At 41.1% G+C, this 26,409-nt stretch overlaps 1 pseudogene; it reads left to right on the forward strand.

Moving 5' to 3' along the window:
- The first annotated feature begins 4,511 nt into the window (after positions 1-4,511).
- Positions 4,512-25,025, forward strand: LOC119237631 (60S ribosomal protein L7-like; annotated as a pseudogene).
- Positions 25,026-26,409: the final 1,384 nt, after the last annotated feature.

The raw sequence follows: 26,409 nt of genomic DNA on the forward strand, positions 1-26,409 counted from the left end.
TCTGGGTAAGTATAAGCTTTCTAAGTCACCAGTTTGATCACAGATCTTCATAAGGAAATAGTGAAGACGAAACAGTTGCATCCACACCTGAGAGAAGGAGTCAGTGAGGTCTTCCTGGTCTACCTTAGAAGGATAGCACAGTATTTCAGGTGGGACTAGAAAGGTGAATGAGTCAGTAGCAGAGACAAAGGATCCAGAAGAAGTTGCATGGAAGTGCCATTCCCAGACGCCTGGAGAAGAGCCCCAGGGCAGCCCGGGACTTCCACCTCTGATGTTTCCGCAGGAGTGGTCCTGAGCTTTCCTGTCTTGTTTCATCATTCCCAGCAGGAAAAAGTTCTTGTGAGTTTCACAGCGATCCTGGCAAATGCTGTAAATTCAGAAGTTGAACAAAGTGTTGGTGTGAAATTTGGGAAATCAAAGTCAGGATTGGGAGGAGCACAAAATTTCCTTACCCATTTCCAGTTACTCTTGCATTCTCATTGAAAACATGGTTTTCGGAGCAAAACTCCTTTGATTGTTCCCGAAAGTCATTTGTTTGTCTATGTGTTTGTTTGTTGTTGTTTTAATGGCCTCTCCACTTCAAACAGAACTAGGCACAAGAAATTAAGCAATCAGTGAGAGATTCAGAGGTAATTCTCAGACAACAAATATAGGCACTCTGTGCCTCCTCTGCGTCCAGGGTATCACTGAACCTCCTAGCCTGTCTCAGTAGCCAGATGCACAGCAGCCAGGGGCCACGGGTAGGAGTGCCGCCCAAGTGTTACTGTTACTCCACTGCATGTGTCTTGCCTGCCTTTGCCCCAAATAACTCACTCTTACTACTGCAAGAGAAACAGTGAGGGGCAGCTTCTAAGCCAGTGGATGGCACTCCAAGCCGCTGGATGGTAAAAGGTGGAGCTTTACAGACTCTACCCCTTGACTCCCTGAAGGGGCTGCTGGGAACCAGGGGCAGACCAGAGCTACCAGGTTGATCTTAAAAAGACTGAAATAGGCAGCAGCTCTCTTTTTGTCTTCTGCTTGCAGCTGGCTTCTGCTCAGCTGACACTATGTGCTGATAGGACAGACAGCATCCTGCCACGTGCCGGCCAACACATTTTCTTCTCTCTCTTAGTGCTCCCTTTTCTCACTCCCAGTGTAAATCTGCTTTCTGGACTTGTAGTCTTAAGCGCCTGGGTGAGAAGTCCCCACCCAGGTTGCCTTGTAGCACTACCTCTAATGAGGAAGCTTTGTCTGGACTCTTAGATGAACAATTGTGTCTCAGCAGGCCTGGCTTCTGACCTTCACTTGGCACTGCCTCCTACTGCCCTCTCCTTCAATAACCCAAATTTCCAATTCCCAGCTCTCCGCTGTTTAGTCTCCCCCAACCCACTCTAGTCTTGTTTGCATGACAGTGTTTCCAGTGACCCCTCATGATGGTAGTTCTCAAACACAGCTTATAATCACCTGGGTGGTTGTTAAAATACAGCTTCCAAAGACTCCAGCCTGGTCATTCTGCAACCTGTGATCTGCATGGAGTCCTCCTCTCAGGTAAAGAACAAGCTCCTCCTCCAAGTGAGATTCAGCTGACCCCTGTCCTGCTTCTCCACCAGAGTGTAGACTCTTAACTCTCTCTGCCAGTTCAGATCCCTCTTTTATTTTTTTTTATTTTTTAAAGATTTATTTATTTATGCATACAAGAACTGGGGTACAGGCCAGAGGTGTGGGGGTAAGACGACTCACCAGAGACAGAGTGGGGAACAGAGCAGGCAGGTTGACTGAAATACACTGCTGAGGGGAGCAGTGGGAGAGACAGGAGAGGTCTGCTGCACCATATGGGTCACCTCCCCAGCTAGGAATCGAACTCGTGCTGCAGAGGCTGCAGATAGCTTCATAGTCTGAGACCTATCCCTTTGGGCCACCAGGGAGGCCCCAAATCCCTCTTTTAGAAAGGAAGATCAATTAATAATATTTTACTGTTCTCTCTTATGTCTGAAACAACTCAGATACAGGCAAAAGAATCACAGAGTTGGAAAAAATACTAGTTGTATTACCCATAAAATCTCAATTAAATGACAAAGCTTCCCTCTGTGGCCAGAGTGGACCTGCAAAGCCTCATCCTGAGTGAGGCAGACTTGCTTGCCTTGATGCAGACAACTGCTAAAAACAGCTGAGCCCCTGCCTTGCAAGATGAAGGATTACAGAGCCTACACCATGTAAGCAGACCCCCAGGAACAGAAGAAGGGTACTCAGTTCCTGCATCCAGAGGAGTTTGAATAGACATGTAAGCAGGTGAAAGGAGCCACTGATGGCATAAAGAGGCGAGAGGTACCTTGAGAGACTGGTCCTAGCAGAGGGACAAGATTTTATCGTGCACAAGGTGCTGACAATGGAGAGAAATGACAATACAAGGAAAGCAGAGGGAAGAGGATTTTAATCTCTTCTACAATATAATCTCCATGAGCAGGAAATTTAATTTTAATTTATAGTAATATCCACATGGCAGAAGAGTACCTAGAACATAGTAGGTACCAGCTATTGTCCTAAAGTCTGTGCCACCTCCATTTAATTCATATATGGTCAACTTGATTCCCAGAATGACGGTGTTAGGATGTGGGTTCTCTGGGAGACAGGTCATGAGTGTGGTGCCCTTGCGATGGGATTAGTGCCCTTATAAAGGAGACCCTACAGAGTCTTTCTCACCCTGCACCATCCGTGGATACAAGGAGAAGTCTGTGCCCTGGAAGAGAGCCCTCACCCTACCCTGATCGCAGGCTTTTCAGCTATCAGACTATAAGAAAAAAAAATTCTTCTGTTTCTAAAACAATGGGCCTCTGGTATTCTGTGAGAGCAGCCTGAATGGACTGGGACAGTGCTCAGTAAATGTTACATAATCACCTATTTGAGATGATGATATTAGATTACACGTGACTTGGTGACACGACCCACGTCTCAGACCCTGTATGAAAACCAGTAATAACAAAAGGGAGTATGGCAGCAGACTCAAGAAGGGAGTGCAGTGTTCCTTCATTTTAAGCAGTTGAATGGGGAGAATAGGTAAACTTTATAGAGAGCTTGTATACTTGAGAGCCGTAGCACATGGGCAATTGTCCGAAAGCTGTAACTAATGCATGAATCCATCTCAGTGCCTAAGAGATGGAATAGCTGTGGACAGCTGATGAAAGGATAGTCGGTAGTCGGTAGTATAGTGTAACATTGTGATTTATAGGAATATGTATTAAGTCATTCAGATGACCAAAATATATGTCTCATACATATTTGGTCTTTACAGTTCCTGTCTCATGGCTCTCAAAAACCTTGGAATTTCCTAAGCGTTGAGAGTGACAAAGGTGTCTTTCGTTATGTGAATGAGGTGACCTTGGAAAGCACCAAGGAGAACCAACCCTGTGATTAGAGGACTGGAACTTCCAGTGCCACTCCTCCCTCCTGGGACTAGACAGGGGTCAGAGGTCGAGTTCAATTGCTGATGGCCAATGAGTTGATACATCATAACTCAGTCAGGAAGCCTCCATAACTGCCCCAAAGGAGAAACTTCGGAGGGCTTCCTCGTTGGTTAAAATGCAGTGATTTGTGCACCTGGACAGGGCATGCAGGCCCCATGCTTTTTTCCTTATCTTGGCCCATGCTTCCTTCCAAATCATTGTTCCTGAATAAAATATTTTGTAATAAATGCATGATCTGATAAGAAAATGGGTTCCTAAATTCTGTGAACCTTTTTTAACAAATTAACATAACCAAAGGAGGAAATTCAGGTTATATTTATAGTTAGGTAACAACCTGGGCTTGTGATTGGCACCTGAAGTTTTTGAAGTAGTGGGAATCTCTACTGTGTAGCTCATTGGGCAAAATCCCCGATAGCTGGTTGGGATGTCTAGTTGGCATCTCAAGTAGAAAGCAGTCTATAGGACTGAACTTTACCCTGTGGAATCACATGCTATCTTTGCATAGAGAGTGTCAGAATTGACTTGAATTTTTGAACACCTTGTTAGTGTCACCTTGCTGGTATAGGGATGACATTGAAATTATGTCCTAGGATCCTAAATATAAAGCTGCCCAGATCTTTTCTATGTGAAAATAGAGGCCCATATGTAAGCCCAATAAAGCCAATGAAATGAGAAATCATGACTGAGTAGCCAGGACACTCCCAATGATGTATAGAGAGCAACTCCTTATAAAGTCGTGAGTAGGCACGAGAGGAATGGCTGCACAGCCTAGAGAGCAGCTGGCAGAGGAGAAATGGTGAATTCTAGGCATGACAGGCCCCAGTCCTCAGTTTGGACCTTAAGACTTTAAAAATGCCAAGTTCTTGACTATATTTTCCTAGGGAGGAAGGCAAAACTTCACTCTGAAGTGCCCTCACATTTTCGGCTTTGGGGCAAGTCATGGAAAAGCTCTATTTTCTGTGACCATCCCCATCTGGCAGCAGTGGGTGCCCTGGGGAGCCTGCTGCTCACCCCTCCTGTCCAAGAAGCCAGCTCCATGCATGCCCCCCTCCTGAGCAGCAGACCGAGCAGATGGGCTGTGGCTACCCGGTGAGTCGGCACAAAGGGAACCAGATGCACCCACCACGTCCCTGTGCACAACTGGGAACCAGCCACTTGGGGAGAAAATTTGCATAATAAGGATAATTTGGTACCAAAACTGTCCCCTGTAGTGAACTGCATGGATCTTGGTACAGTTAACAAATTTCACTTCTTCTTTCCCATGTTTTATCACATCAACTAGATGCCATTGATTGAGTGAATCATCCAAAGAGGTCAACCCTGGCCTCTCACTTTGCCATGCTCCTAGGCCTCACACTCACACCCAGGGGTCTGCAGCCTAGCTTGTCCCCAGGCACATGTGACACAGAGCAGTGCCCTTCCTGATGCAGGGCAGCCCTGAAAACTGGCATTGGGCCCTCCTAGATTCTCCAGGGGCGGGTTACTGATGCCTCTCAGCAGAATCACCTCCCTAGGCACCTGCAGCAGTTTCCTCTTCATGATTATCCCTCCCACTTCCTGTGGGTGAGGGTGGACCCCAGACTCATGGTAAAGAGGGACTGTGGTTCCCCTTTCAGATGCTCCTCCCCTTGGGCACTGCCCTTCATGAAACCCATCTTGACTCCCCTTGGTTCACACCCATGCCCCACCCCTTTAAACATCACTACCTTAAAAATTACTTTCATAGTATCATGGTGAAAATGGTTGTATGTTTATATCTACTGATACAAAAATAAAAGCAGCACATGTATGAGGTCATGGGGGGTTACCATCATCCCTATGACATAGAGAGGTCAGGAAATCTGGTGTAAAGGTTCAAATCCACCCTTTCCAGAAGTCCTTCTGTTAGGGGGAAAGGATGTCCTGAGCTAATTCCATACAGGCTTTGTGGACTCCACCCCCACTCCAGACCAAAGCCATCAAGACATTGGGAAAGACAAATCCCATCACCACCAAAGGGAATGTGGCTGGGACCTGAGGGTGGAGTTAGGCAGCCAGGTTTGGTATAAAAACCAGACACGTGGGCCTTGGGGTCCCTCGCTCTCACTTGCCTCCTGGCTTCACGGGTCCTGGCTTGTGCCCAGCTCTCAGAGTGCCATTTGGGATTCCAGACTGGCGGATCGGGTAGGACGCATTTAAAACTTTGTCTCCCACTTTTCTCCCTGAGTTGTGCATTTCCTCATTTGCCCTTCCCTTGCAAATAAACCTTTTGTTACCCTTTCGTGTGTGCCTGAGGTAGAACATTGATAAGTCCTTTTAAGCATGTGGGTGAGGACCCACAGTCAGGCACCCCATTTTGTATCGGGGCTGCCCTGCAACACTTCCAATGTGCAGGTCATTCCTGAGTCCCAAGTCTCCATGCACCACATGCCCCACTGGTCCCGGATTGCATCCCTTTCCCAAGCCTCGCCAACCCTTCAACTAGTTGTTTAACAAAGGTGAACTCAACGTACCTACTTAAATTTTGGCTCTTTCTCAAGAACAGGCCTTTGTGTTCTGGAGTTTCTAGATAAGCCTGTGTTGAGCTCTAATCGTTCTGTGCTCAGTGCATCCTACTTCATGGACTATGAACACAGAAGTCCTGCCTCATCACCCCCAAACCTTTAAAAACAAGGTCTGAGTTCAGGTGCTCATGGTTCCAGGGATGGCATGAAGGATGCAGGTTGGACCTTCCACCTCTACTTTTAGGGCCCCCTGAGATTTATCTTGCCCTTATAAATACTTGGCCCCTTACCCCATGACTCTTTTTTCTGAAACCCCTCCCCCCACCACCACTTCCTCAGGACCAGGGTCACTGTCCCCCAAGAAAGAAGCAGGAGGCAGTGGGATATCAAGGTTCCCAAATCCTTGGGTCTCTCACGGAGGTCCTTTCTCAGGCCTTAGGGGGTTCTCACGCAGAAGACAGGCTCAAAATTCCTACAAGAAGCTTCTCAAGTCTAGGAGAGGGTTGGTAGCTCAGTCAGATGTCAAAGTACATCTCAGTCAAATCTTGAGAGGCAGAGGTAGAAAGGGGAAGAAATGGGATTATGCAAAACAGTTAAAACCGGTGAAGGCAGAAAGAGTGAAAGACCAAAGAAAGAAAAAACACCAACAGAAAATAAGAACAACAGAAAACAGTGACAAATACGACAGATAATAATCAACTATATCAACACTTACTGTAAACATTTTGGTCTAAGTACACCAATTAAAAGAGAAATTATCAGAGTGGATACACAACTAAAACCCAACCATAATTTGTCTATGAGAAACCCACTTTGAAAGCAGAAATAGCATTATTAATTTCAGACAGAGTCAACTTCAGAGCAAGGGTAGTTTGCTGGGATAAAGAAGGAATATTACATAATGACAAAGGAATCTATTTTCTAAGGAGACGTGGCAATTCTTAACAAATTGTGCCTAACTACAGAGTATCAAAATACATGAGGCCAGGGGCCTCCCTGGTGGCACAAGCTGTCCACAGCCACTACAGCACGAGTTTGATCCCCAGACAGGGAGCTACCCACATGGCACAGCAGACCTCTCCTGTCTTGCTGGCTGCTCCCCTCAGCAGAGTATTTCAGTCAGTCTGCCTCTTCTGCTCCCCACTCTCTCTCTGACGAATCCTCTCACCCCCACACTTCTGACCTATACCCCAGTTCTGTATGCATAAATAAATAAATCTTTTATTTTTTTAAAGATTTATGAGTAAATCTTTAAAAAAAATACATGATGCCAAAACAGGGGGACTGCAAAAAGAAACAGATGAATTCATTAGTACAGACTTCAACTCTTTCTTAGAAATGGACATATCCAACCTCCAGAAAGTCAATAAGGAGTTACTTGAACTGAATTATTGGAGTCATTTGGGTGAAGGAAGGTGGCAAAACTGGGGCAGAAGGAAGGACATCATGAGTACAGTGCAGTAGCCAAGGTGGAGTGTTAGAGTCAAGAAAGGTCATGCCACTGAATTAGGCTGCACTCTCCTGGGAGGGTTTTTAGGACTGTGGCTGAGGGAGCTGAGGGACTGGCCAAAGTGGGGGAGGAGCAGTAGGAGGAGGGAGACACCCTTAGCAGGAAGACTCTCGGAATCAATGTGAAGCAGAAACATGGGGAAGAAGCAGAAAATGAGCTCCCATCCTGGTTCTGGAGCTGCCACAGAGTGTCAGCCGAGTGGGCTCGTTGGAGGAAGGGTGGAGATGGGTGTGAGCATGAATTTCAGGTAGTGAAACCAAGGCCAGGGAAGCGGAGTGATTTTCAAGGTCACAGAGAGTCATTCTTGAACCACATTTCCTAAAGCCCCAAATGCAAACTATGAAAGGAAGAATGGGGCGAAGTGGCTCATGCACTCCTACCCCTCTATGGTGATTGAGATAACAAAGGAGAACAGAATCCGGAGCTGGTGGGAAAAAGTGGATGAAAGTTTTATTTAATCAGCTTGACAAGCAATCAACCACAGTTTCCCCACATTTCAGGGAAGGGGCCCCTCATGAGTGATAGGATCTAACCCCTCTTGGATGGTGGCTGTGAGTATTTCACCATCATGGAGGATACGCTACCCAATAACACCGGAAATCACATGTGCTGCCCACCTGTGACAGCCCATAGATGGAGGAGTCATCCAATGTGGTTCCCCATGTTTGGAGAACTCTCCCAATACCCCAGCAAAAGAACCTACTTAAGAACCCTTTTCTTTAGAGAGCAAGCCTAAAATCTCTCAACTGGGGCTGTCTCCCTTGTGCACAAGTTTAATCAAACCTTTTCTGGATATAATCTGTCTTGTCTCCTTCTCAAGTTATTTTACAAGTGGCTAGAACCTCTGAAAGAAACCCCAGGTCAGTAACAGATACACACTGTACATTACAATTTTAACGGCTCCAAGATGAGTGGAATGCAGATTATTTTATCAAGCTTATCAAGCAGATTATTTCATCAAATAAATTCAACACCCCCTCCCACATTCCCACTATCCCCTTTCTAATATTATCACCATATGTCTCATTCCAGGAAGGGAAACATTTGAAGGCATGGGATGGCATGATAAGTGGCAACTGCCTCTCCAGCTCCAGAGGAGGTCACCATGGTCATTCCCCAGGGCTTAGTCCTGGACTACTGCCCGCAAGGCTATTTCTGCAACCCTAGGCTCTATGCTAGGGTCTAAGCATGTTTCTCACATTGTCCCTTCTCACCCTATTGGGTAGTTACTAGCACCCTAGAATATAGATGAAGACAAGGACTCAGTACAGTGACTTGTTGAATGTCGCATGTCACAGGAGTGAAGCCAGGATAAGAACACAGACACCTGAGCCCAAAGCCTGCCCTCACAACCCCTACAGAAGGATCCTCATTCAAGCTGTGCCCTGACTTCCAGTTCTACTTCCCTTAGAGTAGAGCTGTCTAGAGGCAAATCTCTTTGTTGCCAACAGGAATGTAGTCATGTTACTTCAGAGCTGAGATCTGAGGACATTGAGAGCTCCTAAGGTTCATTCTGTTTATGGCAAGGAAAAACATTCAGGACTGTTCAACCTTGAAATTTAGTCCCTAAATAAGGGACTGGATGATTCAGAATAGATTTAGATCCTAAGGATCTGTGTTGACATATGAAAAGTAGCAGCATAATATTTCCATATTTGTATTCTGGTTCATTCTGGTGAAAAAAATACAATTAGACTAGCTATAAAATGCTGAGAGACTTGAAAATAATTAGCATTTGATGCAAATCAAAACCACAATGATATACCACTTTACTCCCATGCTGAGAGAATGTGGAGAAAAAAGAACCCTCTTTTCCACTGCTTGTGGGAATGTGAACTGGTCCAGTCACTATGGAAAGCTGTGTGGAGGTTTCTTAGAACACTAAAAATAGATTTACCACATAATCCAGTGATTCCACTTTTAGGAATCTACCTAAAAGACACAAAAACACTAATTTGAAAGGAATCCTGCACTCCTATGGTTATTGCAGCACCATTTACAATAACCATGATATGGAAACAAACCAAATGGTCCAACACAGACAAATGAATGAAAAAATTGTGGTATATTTATACATTATTACTCAGTGATCACAAAAGACAAACTCATGCCATTTGCTGCAACATGGATGGAGCTGGATGCCAGCCAAAATAAGCCAGAAGGAAAAAAATATTGGATGGCTTCACATATACGTAGAAAATAAAGAAACTGAAAAAAGGGTTAGGAAATAGACAAAGCTAGAAAGCTGACCATGGATCTGAGGCATGCAGCAGGGGATGAAGAGGGACAGGGATCAAAATAGGATAGGGAAGAACACTAGGGAATATGGTGATGATTCACAGGTGATACGGTGGCGGAACTACAAGAATGTAAGAAAACAAAAATAAATAAATAAATAGTTAGCATTTGCTAGGGCAATTTACCAGACATGATGTGAGGAACTCTACATAAACACTCTCATCTTTCTAACAAGATGCCATTATACCCATTGACAAATATGGACTCTTAAAGGCTAAGGCAAGGTAAGTCCCCCAAGTCATACAATTTTCATAAACCCTGGGTAGAAGAATGCAATTTGCAATAACAAAATAAAAGCATTATGCCAGTAAAAAGATAACAAAGTATCTTAATAACATAACTCATCTTTGATATAGAGGAAAGGGAAAAATATCAATTAAGCTAATATATTCTTTTTTTCTAATTATTTCTTAATGATGGAATGCCACTAGGCATTATTCATATTTATATTTGACAGTTCACAGAATTTTTTATTTAGACTCAGTGATTTGGAATTGTTAGCATATATCTGAGGGATACCCAGACACCCCAAACAAATGGATGTATGCTCTAAAAACGGGCCATCTGCACATAAAGATAAAGGAAGTAGGACCTCCCTGGAGGCACAAGGGGTTGAAACACAGCACTATGAAGCTATCCGCAGCCACTGCAGCACGAGTTCGTTTCCCAGCCAGGGAGGTGACCCACATGGTGCAGCAGACCTCTTCTGACTCACCCGCTTCTCCCTTCAGCAGAGTATTTCAGTAGATCTGCCTGTTCTGCTCCCACTCTGTCTCTGGTGAATGCTCTCACCCCCCTGCATCTCTGGCCTATACCCCAGCTCTTGTATGTATAAATAAATAAATCTTAAAAAAAAAAAAGGACAAAGGAAGCAGACTCTTAGTGAGATAAATCTTTCACAGAACTAGTGTGTGTGGAGAGGGAAGAGAAGAGACAATATTCCTAATAATAGTTTTCCAATAGAAGACCCTAAATTACCCATCCTATAGTGTGCAAATGCCCCAAACAGAGTCAATCCAAAGCAAGGCCGCTGAGGCCCCAAAGCTTGCCACAGGTCTAAGGCATCTATGAGAGGAGAAACACAAGAAAAGGGCAAAAGGGGCCAGGCAAGTCTGGGACAAAAGGAGCAAAATCAAAGTCCAAATCAAGATAATGGCTGCTTTTGTCAGTCTCCCCATGTGGCTCTCACCTTCATTTCTCTTCCAAGTGTCTCTACATGTTTCTCTTACACATCTCCCCCAACTCTCCTACCCAGCTACAGCAGGATATAACGTTGGCAGCAGAAGGAAAAATGAATGGTCTATAGAGGCCCCTCAGCTCTGTTCCTAGTTCCAGGTAACTCCCCGGATGCCACACTGAGACTCGTAGTCCAAAGCGGCTGCAAGGATAGGGCAGGAGAAGTGGTGGTGCCCACTGTGCTCTGGTGCATCCCCCCATTTTTGGAGGTGCCCCTGCAATAGAATCATCAGGAAGAATCCTCAAAATGGGTTCACTTGGGAAGTGTCAAGTTGCTCACAATACTGTATGTTGGGAGGTGAGGGGAAGCTGGACAGAATAGCTTTGGGGGAAAACATGATGAAGTCTGAAAATGGACTACTATGGTGTGTCCCCGAGTTCTAGTGATGGACTGAAGAGATGTGTGAAGACTGGCGATTCAGAAGGAAAATCAGAAGTGGTAGAAACCTGGTGGAAAAACCTGCTTGCACGCATGTGAAACACACACACACACACACACACACACACACAGGATCAGCCACACTAAATCTGTTAATATTCAACATTTGTTTTCAAAGTCTTAGCCAATTATTACACGGCCAGCACAAGAAGCCAAAATTTCACCTTCTTGGATTAAGCGAGGATTAAAGAGAATTTTCTTGACCAGCCCTGCTTGATATTATACAAAATTCTTAACCCAATCTTAGAATAATAATAGATCCTCCCCCGAGAAAAGAGATGAGAGTTAAAAAGAAAAAAAAAAAGAGATCATCACTGTTAGTGACACTCCCCATGTCTTTAAAAATCACATTTATAAAGCCATAATCAGCCACACAGCCTTCCAGCATTCTACCAAGCACCCTGTGGGGCATAATGCTTGACTCAGCACCACACAGGGGTGCTCGATAAAACTGAAATCCTCACTTCACTTTCTAATATCAGTTTTTCTGAACTAAACGTTTCTTAATATGAGGAAAAGAAAAATATCAGATGATTTCACTTATAGGAGGTATATAGGGAAACCAAGCAAGGTGTGGGGGAAAAAAAGACAAAACTAGCAGAAAACTATAAATCTGAGACATACAATAGGGGAGGAAGAGAGAGAAGGATGAAGACAAGGGAGGGAAGAGCACAGGAACTGTGGCGATGGTGCACAGGTGACATGGTGGTGGGAACTTTATGGGACTAAACCTAAGAGGAGAAATAAAATATTGTACAAAAATGAACAATGATATAAAATATATACATATATTTAAATAAAATACATATATTTATATATTTAAATAAAAATGAACATTTCTTAATATGAAGAGTAGTTGTAGACCAGCTAGTGTGGGAAACTATCACAGTGGAATTGCCATTTTCCTCCAGCATTTCCAAAACTTATGGAAAAGGCAAGCATTTCTGGATGCCAGGTTGCTGGTCCCAGAAATTAGACAGAACATCCACCACGTGGCTAAACGCAGCATCACCGACAGGAACACAGATCAGTGCATCATCTTTATTTCTATGGATCAGACATACAGGGAAAAAAAGTACAGCGAGGTGGTGTGTACAGCAATCCTGTGACAGATGTCTTGTCATCCCCACAATGTGAAAGAAGCTCAGTGAGTCACAGCCTCACCTGATTCCCCCACCCCTGACCTCCAGCCACTAGTGGAGCATGCCTCTCACGAAGGCCCTCATCATGGCCTGGGGCCCCTGGGCAGCTCACGCTCCCAGTGACCTGGCTGGAACTCATTGCTGTACAGCAGGACCAAAAAGGAAAACAATTTCTTACCTTTAGAATTACAGTAATTTACCCACACTCAGGGTGCATGCACAACCCTAAACTTATCAAGAGATTAAATGCACAGTAGCTGAAACTCATGTCTTACAGGAGCAAAGAGAAATCCCTCTTCTTGACTACTTGGGAAAATAGAGCATCTTTCTCCATGCCAGTAGCACACCAGTGGAAATGCTAGAACAAACATCACAAAGAGCTATCTTCCCCAAATAGAAGCTTAGGTGGAACAGTGCTGTCATATATACAATAGTCACTGGCCACACAGGACTGTTTAAATTTAAATTCTTTAAAATTTAATAGAATAGAAACATTAGTTGCTTGGTTGCAATAACCACATTCCTCATGTTCAATAAGCCACTGGCAACCAAACAGCATAAATGTGAAACTTTCGCATCATCATGGGCAGCTCTGTTGGAAAGTACTGATGAGAAAACCATGCTTATCCCCAGTGCCCAGCACAGGCCTGGAACAGGGGATTTCCAGGCAAACACTAATTCCCTTACCAAGTAAACCAAGTGCTCCCAGTAAACCTGCCGTGGGGTACTGAATCCTGAAGCCTGCCTTCCATATTCAAATTATGCAGCAACTTTCACTTCCTCTCTTGGGCCCAGACCTTTCACTCAGCTGGGAGGGTAATTACTTTTGCCTGAGGACCTGTGTTTTTTGTTTTTTTTTTTTTAATAAAGGGGGCCCACTGGGCTCTTCAAGGTGTTGGTTAAGTTAAGGGCTGCTTTTCCTTCAGTACTGGAGCCCCTAGGGTCTCCCAGACTTCCATTCTATTTCCGGGTAAGTCTGAGCCCTAGTTGGGTTCTCCTGTGACCTCCAGTTGTACCCTTCCTTCCCACTCCCTCAAGTAGTGACCTGCAAAACAGAAACTGTGATGAGCAGAGCTGGAGGGTGGGATTTCCAGCAAATAGGGAAGAACTCGCTAAGCCCTGCTGGTAGATTCTGCAGGATCATGCTCCCTCTGGAGAAAAAGAGGAAAAGAAGGCAAATCACTTTCCTCTTGCTTCTGCTTCTCCTAAATAAACTGCTTGCCTAATTTCCTTTGCAGTTAGAGAAATGTTCCTTGTGAAAGCCACTATGTCCACACATTCACATTGTGTGGATTCCGGGGCTCAAGGAGGCATTTGCATGTCGGGATCTTCCCTTTACAAGGTTCCCCATGTCCCTGGAGTTCAAGCTGTTCTTGTATCTTGACTTGAAGACAAATGTCAATTCTAATCATCTGGTTTTTCCATTAGTGGAGCCTGTTAGTCTCCACTGGAACCCAGGACCTTCCCTGAAACACTTCTAGAAACTTCCACCAGAAGACTGGGGAATCTCCAGCAAAGTTGTGACCACAGCCACCTGAGCGCCAGGTTTCTTTATGCCCTGTTGCAAAGCACAGAACTAAGAACATCATGTCTGCCACATACCCACACTCAGGCTACATAGAGAAAGTCAGGAGGGCTCCTAACCCTGTATGTTGGGTGGGAGTAACCTGTATGGTAACAACTGTTAAATAAAGAAACAGAACCAAGTCCCCACCAAGACAATATCTAAGTTAACTGCAGTTACAGCTTCTCCCCAAAGTAGAAATTAAACTAATTAATCTAGAGTTTCCCCATCAGCGCTAGTGATGTAATCTGCAGGGCAAGACACTATCCCTCTTCTCCCCACCCCACCTTGCCCTAAGGAAAGGTGGTTTTGTCTGAACTAATCTTTTTTTCTGTTATTAATAACCTTCCATCCTCTTTCTGACTATATAAAAACCTTTCAATTTAACTTGTTAAAGCAACTTTCTACTTACTAAACAGAATGCTGCCCAATTCATGAAGAAAGCCAATTAGATTTTTAAAATTAACTTGGCAAGATTTTTTTGTATTTAACATAACTCAATCTTACCTACTTCTATAAAAACAAAGACTGAAAACACTCACTGTAAGAGGAGTGGGAAGGATTCAGTAAGACAATGTATGTAAAGAAGGTTCTGATTACCTAGCAGGGAGTCAGTTCATGCCTAAATGTCATTTTGTGTGTAGTTTGTTTCTGGGGTGAGACCTAGAAATACTCCAGCAGATGACAGAAATGCAAAGAGTAAGTAGACTGTGTCTCCTCCATATATTGCTGTGGTGCTGGTTGACACAGGAAAACACAGATTGCTTAAAAGAGATTCAAGACAATTTTCTTTCAAATATACAAAATCAAGTGTCAATAAACCAATTCCTCTGAAAGTTTTCCTGTAATAAACACAGGCCAGAGTATATTAAAAATTCAATCAAATAATCTTTTTCTATTTCTTTTTTTATTGTATTATTTTTTATTATGGTAACATTGGTGTACTACACTGTACATGATTCAGAGTGACAGGTTCATATCTCTTCAGCTGTTTATTATCATAGTCCTCCACCATCGTCCTTTAGGTAGACAAAAGTGAAGAAACCCAGAATTGGAGCTTTTTTTTTAAACAAATTAGTTGACTAAACATTTTCTAACATCTGAGAGAAATTCCTTAATATGATAGCAAGATTCAAAGGGATGCTCACATCACCCCCAGGGTCACGAGAGCACTGGGAAGCTGGGAGAAGTTTGCCACCTAGTGGTAAACACACAGACAACGAACCTTTCTCCAGGTGGTCTTCCAGCTTCAAGGAGGGGGAAGCCATTTCTGCATGTTTATCCCAGTCCCCCATGCCGAGAAGGAAAGGCTAAATCCAGGGACAGTGAGGAACTCACTCTGGCACTTAACAAGTTAAAGGCTGAGACAGGTTTGCAACCTGGTTGATATGTACTTCCATGTGTTTTTGATTTCATATTCAAATTACCCTTGAAATTTGAAGTCTCTTGAAATCATTTCTTGCATAAACTCTATTAACATCAATAGTAGGAGTCTAGGGAGACTCCTAGAGGCACCCACCAGAGTTGTAGTGAGGGCTTCTCTCAAGCACATAACTCCTCCAACCTTGGTGTATGCTCCCATTCTATAGCTACCTATGGTCCCATCTTGAACTTTGTGGAGTTTTCCCCTATCTGAGTAAGGGATAGAGGGAATTCCCCTCATGTAAGAACAAGATCCTTCTCACTCCTGGCCCCTTTCCCTCCACCTCCAGGTTCTGAGACTGTGATCCCTAATGCCTTGGTAGGGAAGGACCATCTTCTACCCTTTTAGGTTCATGGCTAAGTCTGTAAAGTAACCTAACAATAGATCAACCGGAGAAAAGGCATACAATTATACTTGATGTTGGAAGTTTTATATGACATCAAGGGAGTTCATGGTAAAAAATAGCTAGACTCGGAGGATTTTGTACCACTTGGACAAAAACAGATAAAATTAAAAAGTAACATGACAGAGGAAAGGAATTTTGAGCTTCTAGGGATGAGAAAGTGTGGGCAAACTGATGATAGCTAAGGACAAGTTAGTAAAGTTAGTTTGGATAGACTCAGCATCATCTCATCTCCAGTGATGGAATCACTATGCCTTTCTTGGCCTGAGAAGTGGAGAACAGCTTCACAAGGAGAACCTTTGTTTTGCTTTTAGGCAGATAGGAGAGGGCAGACAACTTGTTCTGTGTCTGCTTTTTTTCCCCAATTGCCTTTGCTTAAAATAATCTTATGCAGGGCCTCCCTGGTGGCGCAAGGGGTTAATCACCACACTATGAAGCAATCTGCAGCCTCTGCAGCACGAGTTTGATTCCCGCCTGGCCAGGGAGAAACCCACATGGCACAGCAGACCTCTCCTGACTCGCCTACTGCTCCCCTCAGCAGTGTACTTCAGTCAATCTGCCTGTTTTGTTACCTGCTCTGTCTCTGGTGAATCTTCTCACCCCCCACATCTCTGGCCTGTACCCCAGCTCTTGTATTTATAAACAAATAAATATTTATAAAATAAATAAAATAAAATAATCTTATACCGGAGTGGTGTTTCCTCTACCTTTATGTTGCTTTACTGTTGCTTACATCTCTGCCCACAGCCAGAAAGACCATGGAGGAAATAAAATGACCACTGGGCACTCTCTGACTGTGGTTCAAATTCCAGACTTAGATGGGACTTGGCAATTTTTTTCACTCTCTGAGAAATTTGCTCCTCTGTGAAGTTGGGGGATCCACACTTTCATAGGCTGTCATGAATATGAATTGGCATAAGAAACACATAGTGCCCTGCACACAGAGGACACTCAGGGCAAGAGAAATCCTTTCCATACCATTTTTTTTTTTTAATTGTGCAGCCTAGTCTATTTCATACCCTTAAAGCAATGGACATCCTGTCACCCATTTATCAAAATCACCTATTTATCGAGAATTGAGTCAGACTCAGCTTCATGAGCACAATGGTGGTGAGTTGTGGGTCACACAGACAACATTCTGGAATATCTAGATCTGAACTAGGGATCTTTAAGTATGTCCCATATGTCTCTATGAAATAAGGAATTATTTTATGGGAAGCCGCCATTTTCCTGTGATTCCTGTCTTGGTTTTTATTTGCTTGTTTTCAAATTCTATTTGAGGTAAAATGTTTATATCCTTGTATCTGCTTTGGGGAATTATAGGTTAAAACACTACAAATGGGGCCTCCCTGGTGGCGCAAGGGGTTAAGCACTGGACTATGAAGCAGTCCGCAGCCTCTGCAATACGAGTTCAATTCCCAGCCAGGGAACAACCCACATAGCGAGGCAGACCTCTGCTGACTGGACTGCTGCTCCACTCAGCAGTGTATTTCAGTCAGTCTGCCTGTTCTGTTGCCCACTCTGTCTCAGGTGAATCCTCTCACCCCCCCTATCTCTGGCTTTATCTGGGTTCTTGCATAAATAAATCTTTAAAAAATAAAAATTGGGCCTCCCCTGGTGGCGCAGCGGTTGAACACTGGGTGGCTAAGCTGCCCGCAGATTCTGCAGCACAGGTTCAATCCCCGATCACCGGCAAGAGTCCCACATGGTGCGCAGACCTCTCCTGCAGTGCCTGCTGCTCCCCTCAGCAGTATATTTCGTCAGTCTGCCTGTTCTGTTCCCTGCTCTGGCTCTGGTGAATTCTCTCACCCTCCCGCACTTCTGACTGTACCCAGTGCTTGTATAAATAAATAAATAAATCTTTAAAAATAAGTAGATAGATAAATAAATGAAAATTAAGAAAAAAAAAACATTACAAATGTATGTTTTCACACCATGCCTATCACCAGTGCCCATATAATCCTCCCCATGCTTCTTTCTCCAAGTCTTACCCACCTCCCTCCCCTTCTGGTAACCACAGTTCTTCAGTCAGATGCCAAGAGTTTATTATGGGTTTGGTTTTCACTAATCCTTTATTATGCTTTTCTGTATCCACATCCAGAACTTGTCTTTCTTCTTCTGACTTATTTCATTTAGCATCTTCTTCTCCAGTGCCATATATGTTGTCCCAAATGATAAGAATTCATCCTTCTTTACAGCTTAGTACTATCCCATTGTATATATTTGCCATATTTTTCTGATCTACTCCTCTGTCCTTGGAAACTTAGGCTGTTTCTGTAACTTAGCTATTATAAATAGGGCTGCAATGAACAAAGGAGTATATATACCCTTTTGAATTAGTATTTCTGTAACCTTATGATAACTAGGAGTGGAATTTTTGGGTCATATGATAAGTCAATTTTTAATACTTGGAAGAACCCCCATACTGCTTTTGACAGGGGTTAAAATAGTCTACCATCCACCAATTGTGTGCAATGGTTCTCCCCCCACAACCCTCATCCTGGTCAACAATTGTCATTTCTGGTCTTTTTAATGTAGACCAACCTTACAAGTGTGAGATGGTATTTCACTGTAGTTTTGATTTACATTCTCTAACGACAAGTGATGTTGAGTCTGTTTCCATTTGCCCATTGGCCAACTGTATGTGTTCTTTGGAAAGTGTCTGTTTAGTTCTGTCCATTTGATTTTGATTGGATTATTTCTTTTTTTTGAGTAATATGCATAGTTTATATATTTCATATATCAATCTTTTGTCAGATATGTTTTGTGCAAATATTTTCTTCTATTAATAGGGTGTCTTTTTTTTTCTGAAAGTTGCTTTTGCTGTACAGAAGCTATGTAGTTTGATGTAATACCATTTGTTTATATGTGCTTTTGCTTCTCTTGCAATTGGAGATGAATACCCAAATATGTTTCTAAAACCAATGTTTTGGAGTGTTTATTTTATCTTTAGTGTATTTTATAGTTTTGGGTCTTATATCCATGTCTTTAATCCATTTTGAGTTAAATTTGCACATGGCCGTGTTCCCACATCATTTGTTGAAGAGACTATCTTTTGTCCAATTTACACTCTTGGCTCATTTGTCATAAATTAAAAGTCTGTAGATGTGTGGGTTGATTTCTGGGTTCTCAATTCTTTCCCATTGGTCTGTGGTCTGTTTTCCTCCCAGTACTATACTGTTTGGATTGCCATAGCTTTGCAGTTTAGTTTGAAATCTGGGAATGATACCACCATTCTTCTTTTATTTTTGGTCTGGATTGTTTTGGCAATTTGGGGTCATTTGTGATTCCATATGAATTCCAATATTGTTTGTTCTATTTTTCTGAAGAATACCATTGGGGCCTTGATAAGAATACCATTGGGGCCTCAACTGCTTTGAATACAATGACCATTTTAACAATATTTGTTCTTCAAATCCATGAGCAGGGAATAGCTTTGCATTTTATTATGTGTTCCATTTCTTTTAACAATGTCATATAGTTTTCATTGTATAGGTCTTTCACCTCCTTTAAATTTACTCTAAGCTATTTAATTATTTTTGTTGCACTTATGAAATGAATGGGATTGTTTTCTGGATTTCCTTCTTTTCTATCTTGTTATTTGTATACAAGTTATTTGTTATACTTGTTATTTGTATACAAATGCCATTTTTTTGTGTGTGACTTTGTACCATGTCACCTTACTGAATTGGTTTATTATTTCAATTATTTTTTAGTAGCATCTTAAGAGTTTTTCCATGTATATTATTTCATCTGCAGATGAGTTTTACTTCTTCTCTCCCAATTTGGATCTTTTTCATTTCTTTATCTTGCTTGCTTTCTCTAAGTAGGACTTCCAATACTGTGTTGACTAGTACTGGTGAAAGTGGATATCATTTTCTTCTACCAGATCTTAGAGGAAGAGGTCAGTTTTTCATGATGTTGATTGTGGGTTTGACATTTATGGACTTTATTATGTTAAGGAATATTCCATATATCTCCAGGTTTTTTGAAGGTTTTATCATAAATGGATGCTGAGACTTACCAAATACTTTCTTTGCATCTAATGACATAATCATATGATTTTATCTTCCCTTGTGTTGATTTTATGAATTACATTGATTGATTTTGGATGTTGAATGAAACCTGTGTCCCTAAAATACTCCCATCTGGTCATGATGTGTGGACCCTTTTGATGTATTGTTGGACTTGGTTTGTTAAAATTTTGTAGAGGAAAGTTGCATCTCTGTTCATCAGAGAAATTAGCCTGTTATTCTCTTCTTTGTGATATCTTTTTCAGGTTTTGGTATCACAGTGGTGTTCGCCTGATTAAATGTATTTAGAAGCTTTCCCTCCTCTATTATTTGGAAGTTTGAGTAGGAATAGGTATTAGATCATATTTGAAGTTTTGGTAGAACTCACTAGTAAAGCCATCTGGGCCTGGATTTCCTTCTTTGGGAAACTTTTGATTACTATTTCAATTTCCTTGCTTCCACTTCTTCCTAGTTCAGTCTTGGAGGGTTGTAGATTACTAAGAATTTCTCCATGTCAATTCGTTGATATGTAGGTATCCATAATAATCTTTTATGACCTGTATTTCTGAAATGTCTGTGGCAATTTTTTATCTTTCATTTCTTATTCTATTTAATAGATTTTTTTCCCCTTTATTTATTAAGAGAGTCTAGCTAGAGGTATATCTATCATGTTGTTAAGAACCACCTTGGTTCTCTCGACCATTTTTTTGAATTCTAGTTCATTTTTTTCTGCTCTAATTTTTATTATTCCCTTCCTTCTGTTGCTGAGGTGTTTGTCCAATTCTTCCCAGGTGCTTAGCCTCAGGGAAGCAACAACTGAAGGATCTTGTCTGTCTGCCATCTTCTCTTCCCTAATCCTCTCTTATATTTTTGAATCGACAACCAAATTGATATACAATAGCTAGCATTACATAAATTAATTTAAAATGTGAAAAATGAAATATCTAAATTTTTGCAAGTGATCAGGATGGATTAATAGGGACCAGAATTATTCCCCTGCCTGAAAAAAAAGGAAAAAAACAAAACAATATTCAACAGATATGATGCAATAGTTTTCAAGACAAAAGTCTTAAAGCAATGAATGGCAATGATCTCTATAAGAGGACAACAAATGGATGAGCCTACAATTGACTCAAATTTACTGACTTGATGGAATTTCCAGGTAGCAACATGGGAGTTTGGGAGGATGCCCCTAAAAAATTCTAGGTAACTGCTTGGGTTGAGAATGTAGAGCTCAGAGTACAAGGGAAAATGAGGCAACTACAATTCTTAGAACAGAGTACCAGAGGAGAAGGTTATATGCAGTAAGAACTGCTTAGAGATCTACAGATTTTTCTTGAATATTCAGTTGAGTTGAGAATAATTAGCACATGCATGTGAAAAAACTGTGAGAGTGGAAAAAGAAACATCAAAAAGTGATTAGATGGAATAGTACCCCAAAACCACACAGGGCTGGGAATAATGCCTATTTCCGCCAGTCAGAATTCACAAGAAATCTGTCTCAGTATTTAGGAATAATTATCCCTACATGAGCACTGTTCTGTTCTACCTAGAGAATCTCAAAAATAAGACATGAAAGAATGAAACTATTTCCAAGCAAATTAATTGAATCTCTGAACAAAGTTCAACAATATTTATAACTATTCAAAAATACCCAACATAACATAGAATAAAGAAAAATTCACAATGCCTGGCATCCAGTCAAATACTATCACACAGGAAAAGAAGGAAAACATAATCCACAAAGATCAATCAAAACTAGGTCAGAAATGACATAGGTGTTAGAATTATCAGATAATACATTTTATTATGTTATTATAATTGTATTCCAAATGTTGAAAAGTTTAAGAGAGAAATGTAATTAAGATAATGACCCAAATAAGGCTTCTATAGATGAAAACCAGAATGTGTGGGATGACAAAATATTTGGCTGGGATTAATGGCAGATTAAACAATAGAAATGTCTGGAGGAGGATGAGGGGGAAGGGACACAAATTTTGAAAAAAGAAAATAACTGAAATTTTTCCAAATTTGAGGAAACTTATAAATCTACATTCCCAAAAATGTCAACAGGAATCATGGGGAAAAAAAGATGCTAAGACATGTTAGCCAAATTGTTAAAACCATTGAAAAGAAGTCTTATAAGTAGCCAGAAAATGAAAGATTCATTATAGAGTGAGGAACAAACCAAGATGGCAGCAGATTTCTCATCAGAAACTGCAAACCAGAAAACAAGGGAACAGTATCTTTAAATGCCTAAAGAAAAATCAATTCTTCCAATTGGAATTCTAACAAATATATCTTTCCAAAACAAAGACAACATGACATGAATGTTTTAAAAATTTATTACTAGTATACCTGCACTAAAAAGAAAAAAATAAAATGTTATAGACTATATCTTTCAATCAGAAGGAAAAATAATGTCAGATGAAAATTTGAATCCACAGAAAGGCTTGAAAAACTTTGAAATTGACAACTACAAAGGTAAATATATAAGATGTGTCCTTATTACTCAAATTTCTTTATATGATAATTCATTGTTTATATAAAAACAATAAAAACATAGTATGGGCTTTGTAATATATGTAGAAGTAAAATCCATGACAACCAAAGATAGGACTGAAGAAAGCCCTATCTAAGGTTCATTATTTAAGTACAATATTTAAGGTTCTCATACTCCATATGAAATGGCATAATATAATTAGAATAAATGGTGGTAAGTTAAGGTTGTACACAATAAACCCTAAAACAACCACTAAAATAAGAAAATAAGTAGTTACATTTCAAAAGTCAAGAACAAAGACAAATGGAATTGCTTTCTAAAATCCAAGTAATCCAAAAAGTAATCAGAATTACTTGGATTTACAGGAAAAAGGAATAGGGAGGGAACAAGGAATAGACAGGACAAAAAGAAAAAGAGCAATATGACATTTACTTAACAATTCAACAGTCATACTGAATATAAATGGTTTAATATACCCATTGAATGCAAACATTGTTATTTTGAAAGAAAAGGACAGCATTAAATTATAAGCTTCCTACAAGAAAATGCATCAAAAATAAAGATACAGGGGGCTCCCTGTTGGTGCAAGAGCTTAAGATGCAACCTATGAAGCTATCCGCAGCCACTGCAGCATGAGTTCGATCCCCAGCCAGGGAGCTACCCACATGATGCAGCAGACCTCTCCTGACTCACCCACTGCTCCCCTCAGCAGTGTGTTTTGGTAGATCTGCCTATTCTGCTCCCCTCCCCAATCTGTCTCTGGTGAATCCTCTCACTTCCCCGCCACACACACCTCTGGCCTGTACCCCAGTTCTTGTATGCATAAATAAATAATTTTTAAAAAAATAAAAAATAAAGACACAAATAGATTTAAAATTAAAGAAAAAATGTCATTTGCTAATACTCATCAAAAGAAAGCTGGAGTGGCAACATTAGTAGCAAAGTAATTTCAGAGCAAAATACTGATCTGGCATAAAGAGATCATTTCATAAAAACAAAGGGCTCAATTCACCTAGGAGACATAATAAATCTAAATATTTGTGCTTAAAACAGTCTAACTTTAAATTACACAAAGCAAGAACTAATAAAAATGTAATAATAGAAAAATTCTTATAGGATTTCAGTAATTTATAAAACTCATAACTAGTCAAAAACTGAAATTAGTACATCAAAAATCAGTATAGATAAATAATAATATTAGTAGTCAGTTTGACCTTACTTTTATAGAAAGTTCCATCTAGTGAAGCCAAATGGGCATATTTTTCTAAATACTCATGAACATTTACCAAGATAGACCATATTTTATACCATTAAATAAGTTTCAATGAAATGAAACATTTTAAAGTCATACAAAGTATGTGGGTATGTCCTCTGGCTGCAAATGATTAAATCAAGGTCAATAACAGAAAAATCTGTAAAATATTCCTAAATATTAAAAATGTAAAAAAACACTATTAAATAACATGAGATTATTATAAAGAAGAAATCAGAATTAATACTGCAAAATTTTTAAAACTGAATGAAGGGGCCTCCCTGGTGGCGCAAGTGGTTAAGACACAACCTATGAAGCTATCCACAGCCACTGCAGCATGAGTTCAAACCCTGGCTAGAGAGCTATCGACATGGCGCAGCAGACGTCTCTTAAGTTGCCCACTGCTCCCCTCAGCAGTGTATTTCAGTGTATTTCAGATCTGCCTGTTCTGTTTCCCACTCTGTCTCTGGTGAGAGGAGACACCTCTGGCCTGTACCCCACACCTCTGGCCTGTACCCCAGTTTTTATATGCATAAATAAATCTTAAAAAAAAACTGAACAAAAATGAAAATATAACATCAAGTTGTTTGGATGATGCTAATACAATAAGTGGGGGAATTTGTATCACTAAACCCTAAACTAAAAAAAAAAAAAAATCCAGAAAAATATCAAATCAATAATTCAACTTTCTCCTTAAAAAACTGGAAAAAGAGCACTTTAATTAGAAAAGTTAGCAGCATCTATGTGCCTGTGAGACCTAAACTGGCCTTTGTCATATCAGGATCAGAGGTAGCAATGGTATGAGCCTAAAGATCTGAAAGGTGTTGTAGCTTCTTAGCCTTTGTCAGATCTTCAGTGGCACCTTTGTTAAGCTCAACAGGGCTTCAGTTAACTTGCTGAAGATCGTGGAACCATAGATTGCATGAGGGTCCCCAAACCTGAAGTCAGTAAATGAACTGATCTACAAGCATAGTTATAGAAAAATTTATAAGAAGTGAATTCCCCTAATAGATGACTTTTTGATGGCTCAGTCTCTTGGTAAATACGACATCCTCTGCATGGAGAATCTAATTCATGTGATCTACATTGCTGAAAATGCTTCAAAGAGTAAACAACTTCCTTTGACCCTTCAAATTATCTTCTCCATGAGGTGGAATAAAGAGACCACCCACTTCATAGAAGGTGAAGATGCTGGCAACAGGGAACACCAGACTGACAGAATTATTAGAAAGATGAACCTAGTATCTACCATAGTAGGTGAAGATACCTTAGCATCAACAAGGATTAATTTTATTATCTGGTCAGTTGATAAAAAGTGACTATTTCAAATTGGAAAAAAAATCTTAATTTCCAATATTAACAAAGTAGCAAAGAAAAATCATACTATCATCTAATAAATGCAGTAAAAGTTTTTAAAAAATACATCCATTCCTGATATTTTATTATTTTATTTTACATTATTGTTCATTTTTAAACAATATTTGCTTGCCTCCACCCCCTCAGCTGTATTCCCCATAGTTTCCTTTACCAATGCACCCGTGCACCATCACATCAGTCCCCTGTGCTCCTCCCTCCATCCCTCTGACCCCCTCCCTCCTCCTCCCCTGCAGTATGTCTCCGATTTATAATTGTCTGTTTCTGCTTTGCTGTGTTTTGTACCATTATTATTTTTTCACACTGATTTTTTTATCATTATTATTTTTTATTTGGTTTTCCTATATTCTTGCTATAAGTGGAACCACCAGATATTTTTCTTTTTCCTCTGGCTTATTTCACTGAGCATAATTCCTTCTAGCTCCATCCACATTGCTGTGAATGGCATGAGTTTATCTTTTTTGATTGTTCAATAATATTCCATTGTGTCTATATACCACATCTTCTTGATCCAGTCATCTATTAAAAAAAAAAAAAACCTCACAGGGCCTCCCCTGGTGGCACAGGCGGTTGAGCGCAGTGCTGTGAAGCTGTCCACAGCCTCTGCAGTGCCAGTTCCATCCTGGCCAGCTGGCGAGGGTCCCACATGGCACGGCACACCTCTCCTGTCGCGCCCGCTGCTCCCCTTAGCAGTGTATTTCGTCAGTCCGCCTGTTGTGTTCCCTGCTCTGCCTCCAGTGAATCCTCTTACCCTCCCATGAATCTGGCCTGTACCCTGGTTCTTGTATAAATATATCTTTAAAAAAAAAAAAAAAACCTCACATGAAACTAAAAAGGAAACATCCTCAATCTGTACATCTATGAAAAGCCTACAACTACATCACACTTAATAGTGAAAGACCAAAGGCTGTCCTCCAAAGAATGAGAGCAAGACACCCTTTTAGTGCTCTCGCCATGCAGGTGCTCTCACTTCTACTCAAATTGAGTAAATGGTTATAACCAGTGCACTATTACAAGAAAAAAAAAATGCAACCAGATTGAAAAGGATTATTTGTAGACAACATAGTCATCCATGCAGAGAATCTGACAGAATCTATACATTAGTTACTAGAATAAATGCATAAATATTCACGTGTCACACTGTTCGCACAAAGAGGGACACACAAAGGCACATCTGGGTGGTCTGCCTCCACCACCTACCACACTGCCAAGTGCACCTTCCCGCTATGTGAAAGTGGGCAGTATGAAGATGGTCTTTATCTCAGCTTTTCTGGGTGTCAATGGGTAAGGGAGTCAAAATACATTTCTTAAATCAAGTCTTATCTATTG

Source organism: Talpa occidentalis, unplaced genomic scaffold (genome assembly GCF_014898055.3).
Source record: "Talpa occidentalis isolate TD23 unplaced genomic scaffold, MPIMG_talOcc4v2.1 talOcc4.10, whole genome shotgun sequence".
NCBI classification, from domain to species: Eukaryota; Metazoa; Chordata; class Mammalia; order Eulipotyphla; family Talpidae; genus Talpa; species Talpa occidentalis.